The sequence below is a fragment of the Lissotriton helveticus genome, chromosome 10 (genome assembly GCF_964261635.1).
Source record: "Lissotriton helveticus chromosome 10, aLisHel1.1, whole genome shotgun sequence".
Taxonomy (NCBI): domain Eukaryota; kingdom Metazoa; phylum Chordata; class Amphibia; order Caudata; family Salamandridae; genus Lissotriton; species Lissotriton helveticus.
The window spans coordinates 1,200,382,848-1,200,401,075 of NC_136071.1; positions in this window are offsets into that span (position 1 = coordinate 1,200,382,848).

Genomic DNA, 18,228 nt, shown 5'->3' on the forward strand with positions numbered 1-18,228 from the left:
TGTTCCCTACGTTCCCTTCAGGAAACATTAATATTCATGAGGCCATCTATCTGTTCATATAGCATCATTTGCTCGTCTTTTTTCATTTGGGTATGGGATTGTGGACGTGGAATACAGGCTGTGGCGCACAAGCCGCAAATCGCTGGCCCACATTGTAAACAGAGACAACAACTGAATATGATCATTACTACTACTCCCAGGAATGACAGTACTCTCCATCCCCATGCAGATATTACTCTCCAGAGCCAGCCGGACCAAGTCCAGGGGCCTGGATTCTGGGGCAAACGTACATAAGCGGTCTGACCACATAAAAATAGGAATGACGTGAAGCTTTGAAAGTAGACTTCCCTTTGTCACTGTATTCGACCACAGTAGTACAATCACTGTGTCCTAGAAGTACTGAACCATTCTTTCTAACACATAATTCACCATTCACTGGTGGAACTTTTATAGAAGGCAAGTCTGAATTAGTCTCGGACTGAACATTCAAAACCATGAGGTTAAAGGGAAAAATTACCTAGATCATATACTTCATTTTCTAGATCTATCCCTGTCCTTTGGGGAAGACCGTCCTTGTCTGGGAAACAGGTGTTATTCATAACTGTATTCAGAAGGGAAACTGTGGACTTATCGTCTAAAGATGACGTCAATGTAAACCATGCTCCACACGAACCATTGTGCGAAAACGGATAGGGAAAGAGTGGCAGAGCTCCCTTCATTGTCTGGTAAGGGGGGGGAGTCGGCCACATACCCAGCAATTAGTGGCATTGCTGGTCTGATGCGAATAATGTAACATACGAATAAAAGTATTGTTGCGCATTGCAAGTCGATAGGATAACTCGTGAGGGGGTAGTTCGCTAAATGTGTGCTTTACAGTATCATTAGAGGAAAGGTGTAAATGTGAACCGAGAGGAGGAAAAAAAATACATGTAACATACAACTTATACATGTGATCGTAAGACTCAGAATAAACAAACAATAATGTAACGATGCATCTGCTTCAGAGATTTTTTTCAATATTTCGTTTTCTTGAAGTTCCGTCTATCTCTCTCACTATGTGGGTCTATCTCATACATGTCAGAAACCTGTCTAGTCGATTCACCCGAGGGGGACTTAAACAATTAAACGCAGTCTGACTTACTAGACCTCAGTTTGATTTTATACTCCTGTTGCGGAGTTTTCTCTAACAGGGGAAGTTTAGAGTCAGTATCGGGGCAGTCCTTGAAAAAAGTCTTTGGACACGGTCCATGGAAGCGCTTGATATGACTGGAATGGAGCCAGCCTTTTCTTCCTTCTAGTTTTACGGCGGTCCTTGTAGTCATCAGAACGAGTTTTGGCTCCTTCCAGCGGGGCTCCAGAGGGCTTGAGCGATCAAAATTTCGAACCAGGACTAGATCTCCAGGAACGACCTCGTGCGGTTTCACCTGGGTGTTGTCCGGGAAGGCAGCCGCGACCTGTGAACGACAAGAGAGTAGTGCAGACATCAAGGAAGCCAGGTAATCTGTCAGCATGTTACTGTCAACATCGGTGATTTTACGAGGCATAGGTGTACCCCACATGTTTGGGGGACGACCGAAAACAATTTCATAGGGTGACAAACCAGATCTAGAGTGGGCGACCATTCGCATATAGAAGAGGGCAACCGGCAGGGCTACCATCCAATCTACACCTTTTTCTGCACAGACCTTCGCTAATCGTATTTTCAGAGTTTGATTGTGTCGCTCGACGAGGCCAGCTGCCTCGGGGTGTCGTACGCAGTGGAATTTCCACTGGTACCCTAACAGAAGTGATACCTGTTTCATGAGTTCGGACGAGAATGGCTGTCCATTATCTGAATACACGACACGGGGCAAACCATATCGAGGGAAAAACTCACGAACCAGCTGCTTGGCAGTGGTCACGGCAGTATAATCTGAGACTGGATATGCTTCTGTCCATCTGGACAGAGCGCATACAACTACGAGGACATACTTGAATCCTCGACATCGATCCATCTGTATATAATCCATCTGGAGGACTTCAAAAGGATGGTCAGGAGGATGAAATCCACCTTGTTCCACGGGAACACCTTTACCTGGATTGAACTGACAACAGATCATGCAGGCACGCACTTTCTGCTTCGCTGCTGCTCGTAAATGCTTGTTATACCAGAGGTTCTGGATGCTGTCTAACATGGCTTTTTCTCCTAAGTGTGCTGGACTATGTGCTGTATTAATGATGACTTGAACCATAGAGTCGGGGAGAAACCATGTGGCTTTTCCCTTCGTCAACCATCCCTGATCTGTCCGGACCCCTCCTTGTTCAGTCCATTTCCTGATTTCGTCTGGAGTAGCATGTGTCTGTATGTCGAGTACATCTTGTGTAGGATCCTTGACTGTCATGCAAGCCGTCAGGACTGAAACGTCTGTCTTTGTCGTGTCAGCTGGAATGTCTGGAGTCTGAGCTGTAAGCTTGGCTGTTCGATCTGCCAGGTCGTTACCTTGGGAAATGGTGTCAGTGACTCTCGTATGTGCTTTGCACTTCATGATGGCTATAGCTGTAGGTAAATGTATTGCTTCTAACAGAGCTTGAATGAGGGGGCCATGCTGAATCTTGGCTCCATGAGAGGTCATAAAACCTCTTTCTTGCCAGAGGACTCCAAAGTCGTGAACGACTCCGAATGCATAACGTGAATCTGCATATATGTTTACTTTCAGGTTCTTGGCTCGTAGGCAAGCTTGGGTCAGAGCGATGAGCTCTGCTGCTTGGGCAGACAGGGTGTCAATACGATGTGTTTCTATAACTTCAGTTTCAGTAGTCACTGCATATGCTGCCACTAACTCTCCTGTACTTGTTCTCATACATGAACCATCCACATAAAGTGTCAGGTCTGGGTCAGGTAACGCAATGTCCGTCAAGTCTTGTCTTGGCCTCGTCATGGTGTTAATAACTTCCACACAGTCATGTGTTGCAGGGTTTGAGGTAATCGAGGGTAACAGTGTAGCAGGATTTAATACGTTGCAGCGTCTGATCTCTATGTGTGGCTGAAACAGTGTCAGTTCATATCCTGTCAATTTCAATTTCAAAGCTTTTATTCGATTTGCAAACAAATCATACAAGCAAAACATGAAATCAGTCCATTGCAATAATAAAAAAAAAAATTGTTACAAAGTTTCAACAGGGGAATCCAAAATAATTCATATGGGAATAGGACACATACTAACAAGCGTTTAAACATTGGATCTCAATAAAAAAAACATGAAGATGACAAAAAGGTATAGAAGTTAAAATCGTACAGACAGGAATAAATAAATTGGCACAAAATGCTTATCCTGGCAGCTGTACGTTAAATAACAAGCCCCTGCCTAAATCATGGGACAAGAAAATTTTTGATTTAAAATTTTGATACAGACAGGAAAGTATGGAAATATAGCAGCACTAAACATTTCCTGGCAGCTGTATAATAAAAGTATGAAAAATCAAAAAGGAAGAAAACATGTACAGACAGGATTGAAAATAAGTTGAACACTGCTAAACAAGTGCTCACCCTGGCAGCTGTACATTTTGAGGAAGTACAGACAGGAATATAGAAATCATAGCAATACAATACTTTTCCTGGCAGCTGTACATTTCAAAATATAAGTGGCAACAAAAAAACATATGTCCGCATTTTCTAAAGCTGATAGTAACACAAGGGCTTTCTTAAAAGACCGTATATTATATTTAATAAATATAGGTTTTAAATACCTTGATCTTAAAAAGTGATAAAATTTACAAAAAAGTAAGAAATGGCAGCAACTCTGGCGTGAAACATTGTCACAAGGGCAGGGGGTTTCAGATTTCTGTTTCTGTACTGGGAACGCAACTAGATGGTGTACAATACCCAACCTGACGCGGGTTAAAACATATTGATGAGATGGGCGGCAGACATATAGGAGATAGGCTTGGAACCCCGATGGTAAGTTAAGTTCTCTATAGAACTTCACAGTAGTTAGCTTACCATATACCTCATCTCGCCCTTTCTTTTTGTACATCAGAAAAGTTTGTTTGATCTCTTTTTTGGGTATTTCTACCGCGAGTTCGGGGTCGGTAAGAACATCAATGTCAAACAAAGTCTTAAACCAAAAACTAATATATTTCAGCCAAAGAATACGTAAAGAAAAGTCCAGGCCTATACAGTCAAGAATAATTTCTTGAGTGAATCGAGTTTCTGGCTTAGCCCAAATAGAACGCCACAATAAGAGTGGACGAACGGCTGCTAAGTCCGAGATGAACTCGACCCCAACCTCGTCATGAATTAATTGAATGGAAGCGGAGTGGGGAACACATAGCACTTTTCTTAGGAACTTGTTCTCCTCTTTTTGGAGAGAGGTGCCGTCTGTGTGGCCCCACACCCCAGCCCCGTACAATGCCGAGGGAACACAGCGAATATTATAGATGTTAATCATATCACAGATGCTTCTCGAACCGAGCTTAGAAGAAAATCGAAAAACGCTGCTAGTACAGCGAGTCATTTTCAACCTGGCATTATCAAGCTCTGATTTCCAGGACCCATCGTTAGCATAGGTGATTCCTAAATAACAAAATGTTTTAACTTGTAACATTTTATCGCTGTCTAGATAGAAATTGGACTTTAGTTTATTAGCTGACTCACCACACAACATAACATAGGTCTTGGATTTGTTTACACAGAGTCTCCTGTTTTGTATAAACAACATAAAACCATCAATGAGACGCTGTAAGCCTATCTGAGTGCGTGATAAAAGTACCGCGTCATCCGCATAAAGTAAGATTGAGACAGAATTGCCTCCAATCTGCGGGGCGTCTGCTGGTATGGTAGCCAAGGTGCGGTCAACACAGTTAATAAAGAGAGAAAATAAAAGAGGAGCTAGTACGCATCCTTGGCGGATGCCCCTAGATACCTTAAAGAATGGTGTACATTCACCATGGGTGCCATATCGGACTTTACAGGAAAGTTTCTGGTAAAGCCTAGCCAGAAAATGTACTATTTCTTTCGGTGCTCCTAACTCCAATAAAACCTGCCAAAGAATGCCGTGATCAACTAAATCATATCCTGTCAATCGTGCTATGGTCAAGTGCTGAGTCTGTGTTCGGTTTAAAAGAACCTCCACGGAGTGTGGAACCTGTACTGTCAGGGGGTGTCCTAACACTATGGAATCACTTTGTCTGATAGCTAAAGCTGTGGCTGCAACTGATTTGAGGCACGCAGGCAAAGCCTGGGCTACCGGATCCAATGTGCTAGAAAAATAAGCACAAGGCTTGTGTTGTCCTGCTTGATCTTGTGTGAGAACAGATAATGCTGTACCATCGCGTTCAGTAACAAAAAGTGTAAAAGGTTTGCTATAGCATGGCGTAGCTAAAACAGGTGCTTGACATAAAGCTTTCTTTAATTCGTCGAAAACAAGTGTATGTTCCTGGGTCCAAGGGAGGACAGTCGATGTCTCTGCCTCCTGTGTTGTCAACTGTATCAGTGGCTTGGCTAGATATGCGTACTGAGGGATCCATTGTCTGCAGTAAGAAGTGAGGCCGATAAAAGCTCGTACCTCCTTCTGTGTCTTGGGCTGTGGAAGATGTGCAATTAACTGGATACGGTCAGGTGTCAGCTGTCTACCCCTCTTGGACAGCAAGTGACCAAGGTACACCACTTGCTGGACACAGAATTGCAGTTTCGAAGGGGATACCTTGTGCCCCATAAATGCTGTGGTACATTCAGTAATCTTGGATCAAAATCTCTTAACACATAATGTCCTTTAAAATCACGTAAAAACAATCTCACTCCTTCCGGAGAACAACAAATCACTGCTCCCAGTTCTTTCAATGTTTTAATACCAAGTAAGTTTTCTGGACATGATTTCGTAAGTAACAAGTCTGTAGTTCGGGACAATGGACCAACTTCTAGGGAAACCGGTTTCGATACCTCATTAACAATAGGCTTTCCTGAAAATCCCAGGGAAACATTTCTTGAGCCTGAGAGAGGAGCCCCTGGAACCTCGTCATGACTGATGGTAGTTCTACTTGCCCCTGTATCAATCAGAAATTTTCTGTCTTTCCCTAATACCTGGCTGTGTACATAGGGACCCTCTTGATCTACAGGAACCTCGATAAGAGGCAAGCCAACCTCCCTCTCTAGGCTGTTTCATGAATACTGCTGATAATCTGGATAATCCGACTGTGCGTACTGGTACATCTGCTGTGTAACTTGTTGTGTGGCAGCTATAGGCTGCGGTACTGCTACTGTCTGTTGTGCGTTCTGCGGTGGTTGCGTGTGTTGTGGAACATGTTCCTGTCTAGGAGGACGCGGTCTTTCTTTCGTCTTACCAGTAGCTATGTTGTGTTTCAGAACGGCACATTCGTTTATATAGTGACCTGGCTGTTTACAGTAATTGCATGTCCCTTTTACAGGAGCCGCAGAATGACTGGTCTGAGTCGTACCCCTCTTCTGACTATCCACCGGAACAGACTGTGCAACTAGTACTTTCATTTTCGTGTCTTTCATACGTCTCCTTTCATGTTCCTGCTCTTCTCTGATTCGGTTCTGGTGATACTGTAACATTTGTAACATTTGGGACGGGGTATTAGCTTGCCAGGTACTCTCAACTTTCAGTACTCGATTTTTAACTTGTGCTAAATAATTCTCTACTAACTTGGTAACAAAAAGATGTGGATACGATTCACTACTTGTTTTCAAGCCGCTATTAATAATGAAACATTTCTCAAATCTGGAATAAAAATCACTAGTGTCTTCGTCTTGTTTCTGTTTACAGGCTGAGATGGCATCCCAATCTTCCTTTTTCGTGGCTAGTAATCTTGGCAAGACTTGTATTAACAGCTCGGGCAATGCTTTGGCTTTTTCCCCGAGACCAGTACCAGGAATTCGTGTTTTATCTTCGTTCTCTAATTCTGCCCAGTCAATCTTTTCTCTCCCACCTCCCATTCTTTTTCTTTAAGTTTTTCATATATGCCCGCAGGCAACAGGACCTTTAACATTTTAATGATATCGGGATACGTGTATTCTCCCATGCGGAGCATGTCTTTTAATTCACGGTGGAACCCTGCTGGATCTTTATCGTGACAGGGCACTAACTTTTTCATTTCCAGTAGTTCTATTTTCGTTAAAGGGGTGTAAACAAATACTCGTTCGAGCTCACCTCCCGTTGTCCGAACAGGATGGACTTCTCGCAAGGGATTCTGTCTGTCTATGTAAAACGTCTTCCTTACTGGGGGTGGAACAGGAACGAAATGTGGAGTCAGGAACGTTCTGTATTTGTGGCGTTGTTCTAAAATGACATCAATCAAATCGGTACCTAGGCCTTTCCATCTGTTTAGGAGTAACTCGTCCAATACATTATATAAGGGACCTGGGTCAGAATGCTGACTTTCGTACAGTGTAATGAGATGTTGGATCATGTACATACCCACCAGTCGCTGTTCGTCTGGGGAAAGATTCAGAAACGTTTGGGCCACTACTTCGTCTTTAAATGTGCTAGAATTACTAGTCCATTGAACTGCTGATCGGGCTAGTTCCTGTTCATGCATGGTACTAAGCTCACTGTAACCTATTCGTTGTTTCAAAACTCTATCGGTAGCTTGGAATAAATGCTCAAGAGAACACTGTTCTGGTACGGGAGGAAGAAAGGTTTTCTTACAGTCTAGGCGTGTGGGTCTGTCAAAAGGTCTCGCCCTAACTACGTACGCTATTCTATCTGGGTTCTCTGTGTCTACGTCTTCGTCTGAGGTGTCATTCTCTTTCTCGGTTTCTCTCGTTGCTTTCTCCTTTTCGTGTATGCCTAGAATTTCTTTACGAATCTTTCTATACATGGATTCTATACAACCTTGTTTACTGTGTTTTCCGTCTGCTATGTTGTCACTCCATTTTATCAGGACTTTCATCTCGTCTTTGTTTTTACCTGGCTGGTCTTGTTCCCTTATTAAACAATTTATCAAAAACTGCAAGATCATATTTTGAGTCTCGACCTTCCTATGTGTCATAGCCTCGTGAATACTTTCTGGTCTTTCCCCTGTTCTGATGAAATGATATATGTTGTCTAAATGTTCCCTCATTTCTGGTAAGATAGTCAAATAGTTTGTAACTCGTCGTAGACGTATGGAATATAATATCATCTGATCTTCGCCTGGCACTGGGTCATATCTACAATCAGTAAGGTATTGTTTGAGGGCTGCGTATGTAGTTACTTTTGGCGTGCGTTGTAATGCTGCGTCTCTCAGCGTTATTCGTTTTACTTGAGGCGGGGTGATAGGGGTACCTCCCACTGCTCCTCCTGAAATAGGATCATCAACTAATACTGGGTGTGCCGTCGCTGTTGGTAGTGTGACTGGTAAAGTAGGTTGTCAGGATTCCCCGGCCGCTGGTAGATCACTGCCTGCGGTAGTTTCGGACTTGCAAGGCAAAAAACTACAACTCCCATGATGCCTGAGAAGGCGCGGCAGTATGACGTTAGGCGACAGGCAAACAGACATATACGGCGTCACCTGAGGACGCGGCGCCGATTATTCAGAGTACTTGGCTTGCCAGAGTTGTTTTCGCGTTCCTGGTGTGATATCCCTTGGATTTACTTGGCGGGGCTTTGAAGCGCCTGAAGCGGCGTGCATTGTGCCCGCCTCTCGTTCTGTCATTCGGGTGCGAGCTGGAATCCCGCTGCTCGTCAGTTCCCGCTGTCTGTGATCCTCTTCGGATTCCTCGGTGGGGCTTAGGAAGCGCCCGCATCTGTTCTCCGCATCCCCTGGTTCAGGTCTCGTTGTGGGGGGTTGTTTCTGTCATTTGTTTCAAGACGTTTATTGACAATTCCTCGTACTGACAGTGTTTTCGTTGTGCTGCCTTTGCAGAGAAGGATCTGCAACGGCCCCTTTGCAGAGAAGGATCTGCAACGGCCATTGTTTCTTTTGTACTGTTCTGGGCTGCAATTGTGCTCTGGCATTTGAGCATAACATTGTTTTCTCAAGGTATGGTGTGCATGAGCCATAAGGGTGTGTGAGAATTATCATATGCCATTCTCAGGACTCCTGATTCTAACCATAGATACACACCTAGGAGGGAGTACCAAGACTATAATTGGGAAACGAACCTGTGGGTTCCTCTTTTGACTTTCTTCTGTTTAATTGGAGTGGAGTGAAGTAGTAGGCTATGCTGTTTCTTTGGGCGTCAAAGTCATCCTCAATCCTGATTTAGGGTAGGTTAATCCAGCTCACCTTCATTAACGGTTCTGGGTAAAGAAGAGAAGCCGGTAATTCCAATGTCTTCTTTTCTTTATGAATATAGGCATCCCTAGGGAATGAGAAGAAGCCCGCTCTACTTCACTCTTGTTGCGGTCTTTCCTGTTAGTATTACAGGTGAGGTGTTATTCTTAAGCATTCCTAATATAGGGAGTCTGTATCACTGGGGATATACCATTTATTTCGTGCTTTGTGTGTCTTGCAGGTCTCCACTTCCATCAGCCCAGCTGTTCCCCTCCGGACCTCCCATTTTCGCCCGCTTGATCTCCTTTAGAGTCTGTGACCCATAGCCAGACTAGGGATGATCTAGAGGTGGGCCCCTTTTTGAGCATCAATACCATCCTGGGGACAGAACGGCGAAACCTGCCATAGGTATACGTAATGTAGGTTGGTCCTGAGTTACTGGCGGATTAAAAGGATTTCCGGGACCAGTGGCTGGAGGAACAGTAATCGCGTTAGTAACAGGGTTGTGAGGTTGAGCAGGCGGAGGAGGATGCGTATTTGCATATTCTGGGACAGTATCGTCTAAATAGGAAGAAAGGAAAATTTCAGCTGCGGTCGGTTTATGACGTAGCGTAGTCGGGATCAATGGTGGCGGTAAATTACAGGGTACTTCCGGGGTCGCCTTAGGCAGGCCCTCGGCGAGAAGGGGATACATGCCTTTAATAAGGGCATTTCTTTGTCTGTCTAACTGTTCTGCTCTAACTCGTTCACCCTCTTCTAGTAGTTCCCTTTCTTGGGCTTTTTCTAATGCTTCCCTACTTAGTTCTGCTTTCCTGATTTCTTTTTCTGTTCTTTTATGCGATTCTTTACGCCACAATTCTATGGCATCTTTCTGGGATTGTCTGGCTTTCTTTTTCCATAATGCTTCCTCTACTCTCATGATGCACTCAGCATCCCAAGTTCCTGAAACAGGCCATCTATATTTCTCTTCCAGATTTTTGGTATAGTCTACCCATAAGTCTAAGTACAGTATGGCATCTAAGCCATGTTTATGATACATGAAATGTCCGGGACTGTCCCTAGGTGGGACGGGAACTGATTCTTCGAGTATCCCTTTTCTGGTTCCTATCTGACGTAACTTTGAAAACAGAGGCATATTTGAACGTACAATGAACACAGTACACAGTAATGAATAGCAAACAAATCATTCACACCACGACATCAAAACACATTAAAAACAGTTCGAACAGATACTACCTAGTACATCGAAAACATAATACTGGAAATCTCGAGAGACTGTACTGGAAAACAGAATTACTGGATGCACTGCTAAGACAGTACAGAACATACCGGTCTCATCAAGAGACACGTCATACCGTCTCCACCTAGGTGAACACGTCTGGACCGGATCTGTGTACCCAGACCCGTCTTGACCGGGCACAAATTAATGAACCCGTCTAGATACGTTCCCAGCAATGGTACTCACCGGGAAGCAAAACTGAAGGCCTCGGAAACTCGACACTGGACCGGACTGCTATGACGTCTGGCTACTGCTACGCACTACGCATGCGTTTCGGGCTTCGGAAACAGGTGGGCCTCCGGGTACCTCGGACCTTGCTCTCTCGGCTTGGGCTCTGGTCGGGACTCTCCGCATTCCTCACCGCCTCGTCTGGATGCTGGACCGCAGTCTCCGTCTCCTCCGTGGGCCTGAGGGAGTTTTAGCAGGAAAACCCGCAGGTGCGCAGAAGGGGTCCGTCACGGCTGTAGAAGGGGTCAGGGGGCCTGCGTTACATCGCCGGCGCGTGGGGAAGGGGGGGGGTTCCTGTTCGGGCGCCATTATGTGGTAAATAATAATTACCGGGACTATTTTTCTATGCATTAAATGATTATAAGAACAGCTCAATAAATGAGAGGCAGAGTCCGTGGTATCTGAGTCATACGGGCTTTAATTAAGTGGCTCGAGCCAATGGACATCGTGTTCCATCACCTACTAAGGTTCAGGAAGGGATATTCAACATTTCATCAACATCATACAATATATATAGTAGAACTGTACAGTTGCATTGAATACAGTAGGCGTAACAAGTGAAAAAAAGAAAGATAAGAACATATGGGCGTAAAAGAAGGCGTGCACAGGGCGTGCACGGAGGTGTGTGATGTAGACGTCACAGAAGTGTCATAGGTGGGTGGACACATGGAGGGGGTTTCATGGGCAGCTGGAACCTTTAACCTACTGGTGCGCGCAAAACGAGTCATGACGTGTAACTGGGGAGGGCAGGGGGGCGCTGACTTCTAGCACTAGTAGAGGAGACTGAAGTCTGGGATGTCAGAACGACCTGTACCTATAGCGTATCTGATATCTTGTGTTTGGAGTACATGTTGCTTGATTCTAAAAGCCATCAGGGCAAAAGCTGCTTGTAACTAAAGGCTAGTGTATGCATATTTCTCTTTATGTATTGCGTGGGCTATGGATCTTCTATGGATACTAATTCAGTAAATCACTTGCATGGAGACAGAAAGACTGGACTGTAGACGGATATGTTTATCCTGTTCGTTAGCTAGGAATGTGAATCCGGGGAGCTGAACAGATAACTGTGTGCATAATATATTCTTGGCAAGCAGGCCAAGCCGAGCCGGGCACCGCGTTGTTTTTCAGGAAGTAAGGGAAGGGTCAGGGATGCAGGCGGGGCTGCATCTCTCGGAACGTTTCAGGAGGCTTGAGGCCTGGATCTGGTGTCCGGGCCCTGTGGAGCCTTAGAAACGGGTGCATCTCGACGATTTAACGTGCACCATGTAAAGACGTTGGCAACATAGGCCTAAAAGCCTAATTCACGTTGCTTTCATGGAGGACTGGATACCTGACATACTAACGTTGGACGCGACTGCAAATGCGTCTTTATTTTCGGCCATGGAGGGAAAATGTATGGAGATCATGCACATATACTACATGATGGGGAACACGTAGGGGACACATAGCAGGGCAAAATTCAATTTTCCTCACCTGTCTCACCACAACAGACACCTGCTTTGCACTGCTACCTGTCTCACCACAACAGACACCTGCCTTGCACTGCTACCTGCCTCACCACAACAGACACCTGCTTTGCACTGCTACCTGTCTCACCACAACAGACACCTGCCTTGCACTGCTACCTGCCTCACCACAACAGACACCTGCTTTGCACTGCTACCTGTCTCACCACAACAGACACCTGCCTTGCACTGCTACCTGTCTCACCACAACAGACACCTGCCTTGCACTGCTACCTGCCTCACCACAACAGACACCTGTCTTCCGCTGCTACCTGTCTCACCACAACAGACACCTGCCTTCCACTGCTTCCTGCCTCACAACAGCAGACACCTGCCCTGCACTGCTCCCTGGTGCCCCACAGCAGACACCTGCTTTGCACTGCTCCGTGGCTTGCCACATCAGACACCTGCTTTGCACTGCTCCATGGCTCACCTCAGCAGTCACCTGCCCTGCACTGCTCCCTGGTGCCCCACAACAGACACCTGCCTTGCACTGCTTCCTGCCTCACCACAGCAGACACCTGCCCTGCACTGCTCCCTGGTGCCCCACAACAGACACCTGCCTTGCACTGCTACCTGCCTCACCACAACAGACACCTGTCTTCCGCTGCTACCTGTCTCACCACAACAGACACTTGCCTTGCACTGCTTCCTGCCTCACCACAACAGACACCTGTCTTCCGCTGCTACCTGCCTCACCACAGCAGACACCTGCCTTGCACTGCTCCCAGCCTCACCACAGCAGACACCTGCCTTGCACTGCTCCCAGCCTCACCACAGCAGACACCTGCCTTGCACTGCTCCCAGCCTCACCACAACAGACACCTGCCTTCCACTGCTTCCTGGCTCACCACAGCAGACACCTGCTTGCACTGCTTCCTGGCTCACCACAGCAGACACCTGTCTTCCACTGCTTCCTGGCTCACCACAGCAGACACCTGCCTTCCTCTGCTACCTGCCTCACCACAACAGACACCTGCCTTCCACTGCTACCTGCCTCACCACAACAGACACCTGTCTTCCGCTGCTACCTGCCTCACCACAACAGACACCTGCCTTCTACTGCTACCTGTCTCACCACAACAGACACTTGCCTTCCACTGCTTCCTGGCTCACCACAGCGGACAACTGCCCTGCACTGCTCCCCGGTGCACAAAGCAAACACCTGCCTTCCACTGCCCCCTGTCCCACAACAGCAGAGACCTTCCCTGCACTGCTCCCTGGTACCCCCCCCCCCAGTGGACTCCTGCCTTTCACTGCTCCCTGGCGACACAACAGCTGACACCTGTATTTCACTGCTCTATGGCACACCAGAGCAGACACCTGCCTTCCACTGCTCCCTGGCTTACCACATCAGACACCTGCCCTGCACTGCTCCCTGGCTTGCCACAGCAGACACGTGTATTGCACTGCTCACTGGTGCATCACCTAGACATATAGCTTCTAAGGTCAACTGAGGTGTTGCAGAAATTCACATTTTGAGTGAGTTTTGCCAGGCTCTGTCCACCACAGCATATTGAACCATCGACCCTAGTTGAGCCCTCAACATGTCCCCGCACCTTCCACCCAGGACATGGGGCAGGGCTTAGATTTCATCCTCCCCACAGACACCTATGGCCAGCTTCCTAATTTAACCCACTCGACCTGGTCCAACCAACCTCCCACCCTCAGTCTGTACCCACCAGCCCCTCCAGACCCTGCTGGTGGCACCTTGAATTACCCATTTCAAACAAGCGGCTGTACTATTACAGACTTTAATACTATGGCATGTGCGTATGGCACGCAAACCTTCCCATAGTCATTGAACTGCGGATATCACACTACGAAAAAGCGATCAATCAATCAGGATTTGTAAAGCGCAGCTTATCACCCAATAGAGTATTCATGCTCTTGCAGGTCCCAGAGGCTTATTCGAAACAGCCAGGTCTTGAGGGCCATTCAGAATTCCAGAAGTGAGGAGATGTGTGGTGTTTACCATGAAATAAGGAGGCAGAAACACGAGGATCCAGTTAATCTCAGGTGGGATTAATGCACCTCATCCACCAACCGACAGAAGTAACTGACTCTCCTAGAATCATGACAGAGAATTCTCATAACAACATTCTTAATAGAATACAGAGCGCTGTTCTGTGTGCTGAATCTACATATGCTAATGTAAGAGAAACTTAGATTGACATCAGACATCTTTCTCCTCAACAAAACCAAAAGACATAACACAATGACAAAAAAATAGACTTAAATATAACCAGAGATAACTTAGTAATAGATAAACAACAAAAGGACCACGTTATACATGGTCATTCATATACACATGAGATGAGCAAATTTTAACTCTAAAAACTCGCTATACATAGTCTTTCATAAACACAGGAAGTCTGCGCAACCTTTGACTCCTTTCTCTGACTACTCTTGGAACACAAGATGAATCAGAGGAAGAAGTCTGAGTACTAAACAATTTGGAGTGTGAGTTAACATCATTACCATGTTCACATTCATAGGTATGTCAGAATTAACCAAAACAATGCGACTTTTATTCCAAATTCTTCTGTCACTAGTTTTGACAGTGTTCTTAAAAATCTTTCCATCACTAGTTTTGACAGCGTTCTTAAAAATCTTAACTACAGGTCTTACATTAGTATATTTGGACGAAGGTCGACAGCCAACAGGAGCTTTAATCTTAGAAGATCACCTACTTTTACTTCTAAAAATTGGGCACTTTTCTTTTCATCAAAATATAGCTTCCTATCTAACTGCTTGTCCATTTCTCATTCCCTCCAATTCCCTATCTTGTTGTTAACGAAGCCCTTATTTAACCTCATCCATCCAGGACACAGTGTGGAATCGGGAATTCTTCCTTTGAACGGTTCAAAGGGTGATCTTCCAGTAGTCGAATGAGGAAATATGCGATAAGCTTTGATCCTGTCTTGAAGCATATCTTTCCAAGTCAACCCATTGGCCCTGGCAAGTTGTATACTTTCCTTGAGAGTTTTATTAACCCTTTCAATAGCACCATTAGTTTCTGGATAATACATAGCACATCCCTTATGAACAAAGCCACAGTAATTGAGAAAAAAATTAAATTCACTTGAACAGAATTGTGGACCATTGTCCGAGAGAATACTGTTTGGAAAACACTCTCTTTTGAAAATATCTTCTATAAATTTTACTACACAATCAGTGGAGATTTCTCTAACGACACCCGCTTCTATCCACCTGGAATATAAATCTAAGACAACAATTAAGTACGGTGTGTCACTCACACCATGTAGAGGAGTTTCCTATGGAGACTGAAACCATTTCTGGCCGCTCCCGACCTAAAACTAGCAGTCCAATCTCTAGTCATCTCTCGGCTGGAATATGGCTGCTCCACGCTCTCTGGTTTACCAAAGATCACTCTGGCACCCTTAAAAGCCTGCCTCAAAGCAACCGCCAGACTACTTACGGGCTCTAGAAAATTTGATCACATCACCCCTCACCTGAAAGAGTTGAACTGGCTCCCTCTCGAGGCTAGGATTCCCCTCAAGTTGGCATGCATCACACACAAAGCCCTACAGCGCAACGGCTACTCCTTTGGAGTAGCCGTTGCGCTATACAAGACCCATAAATAACATAACATAACATACACACCAACTCCCCTGCGTATCTTGCACAGAAGCTCGCGATATCCGGAGGAAGCAGAAACTCTCGATCGGCAAATACCTTCCTACTCCGGCCTGCATGTTTTAAGAAAAAAAAAACTACAATCGCCCTTTTAGCGGGTCCGCTCCAAGAATATGGAACGCCTTCCCGCCTGACATTAAAAGTATCCACTCCCTGGCACGCTTTAAAAAAGAGGCCAAATCCTTCCTCATGGCTAAATTCCTTGGCTAACCCGCTCCACAAGCACCGAGAGACTTATTACCTTTGTTATACCCTATTCTACTGTATGATCCTTGACTCTGTAAAGATCACCGTGTTATAGTTCTCTTTTTTTCTGCCAGCCTCGTAATGTAAAGCACCCATTAGCTCTGGCAAGTTGTATACTTTCCTTGAGAGTTTTATTAACCCTTTCAATAGCACCATTAGTTTCTGGATGACAATTAAGTACTGTGTGTCACTCACACCATGTAGAGGACCAACAATGTCAATAGAAACTTCATCCCAAGGATGATTGGGCAATTTTCTGCAAACCATAGGTGTTTGTTTGGTCTTCAAAATGTTATCACTTGCACAACATTCTACACACTCACGAACCATCCTCTCAATTTCAAGATCCATGGCAGGCCACCAGAACTGTAACCTTAACAACTCTTTTGTCTTTATTATTCCAAGATGACCATTGTGTGCAAAGTTGAGTAATTTTTTCCTAACTCCCTAAGAAGAAACCAATTTTGAGCCCCTTGCAAGTACCCCATCAACATTCGAAAGCTCTTCACTAACAAGAGCCCAAGGCTTCTCCAAACATTTATTGTTCATCAACATCTCCATTACTTTTTTTATCTCATCATCTTTCTCAGTTTCATTCTTCCAATCCACTTCACTAACAGCACCATCAGTAATTTCACATACATTGATGATATCATCCTCCTTAGATACCTAATCTTCAACAAATTCATTTACATTAACCAATCTTGATAAACAATCTGCGGATTTGTTTACTACACCTGGAATGTATTCAACATAAAAATTGAACTCCTGAAGAGAAATGATCCATTTCTTGATCCTAGCTGAAATTGAATCAAGACCCTTCTTAGAAAACACCTCTTTTATTGTTTATGATCAAATAACACACTAACTTGTATGCCCCAAATCAAAACCTTACATTTTCTTAAGGCCCAAAATATGGCTAAAGACTCCTTCTCTATGACTGAGTAGTTAAGCTCCGAACCGGACATCTGAAGGCACAAGCAATCAAGCAATCCATACCACCCTTTTTTTGAAGTAGAACTGCCCCCAAACCTTTATCACTCGCATCAGTCATGATATAAGTGGGGTCACCAGGAATAAAAGCTTGAAACGAAGGAGCTGTTCTCAGTTATTCCTTAATAGAAACAAATTCTTCCATACACTTATCTGACCATTGAAATACAGTATTTTTCATAGTAAGTTTCCTCAAGTTATGAGTTTTCCCAGCATAATCTAGAATGAATTTACTGTAAAACTCCACCATACCAAGGAAAAAGAGAAGCTCTTCCTTGTTGACCGGTTCAGCAATCTTGACAATAGGATGAATCAATTCTTTCTTAGGAAAAACTCCTTGCCCAGTAATCCTATGACCAAGATAATTCCCTTCTTCCACACCAAATTTACATTTATCCTTTCAGATAGATAAACCAGCTTCTCTTAGTCTCTCAAACACAGCACAGACTCAACGATTATGTTCTTGCATGGAGTTACCAAAGATCAAATAATCATATTGGTAGCATTTGACACCACTGAGACCTCTAAGAATCTTTGACATGATTCACTAAAATACCGATGTGGCAGAAATAAGCCCGGACGGCACCCTGCGAAATGTATACGTTCCCATTTGAGCCACAAAAGGCGTAAACTCTTGTGAGGATTCATCTAATTCAACCTGATGATAGGCTGAGGCCAAATCAAGAGTCGTGAAGTATTTAGCATCCACCAAAGTACCAACCGTCTCATCAATATTCGGCAAAGGAAATTTATCAACAATTACCTCCTTGTTTAAAGAGCATAAATCAATGCATAAACATAATTCCCCACTGGCTTTCTTAGCTACCACTATGGGGGCCAACCACTCTGTGGCTTCCACTGGTTCAATGACTCCCATATTCATTAGTTTCTCAATTCTCTTTTGGGACACCAGCCTGTTCATTCAAAGGAATTCTCCTTACTTTAACAACTACAGGAACAGCACCTTCTTTTAACTTAATGTGATGATTGTATCCTTTGAGACAACCAAGAGAGTCTCTAAACACATCATCAAATTGTTCGGCAAACATGGATGAATGGTCATCTACTTCTTGGACCTGAACTTGTGGAGAAGCATTGGGATTAAGACGTACCCCAAGTAAA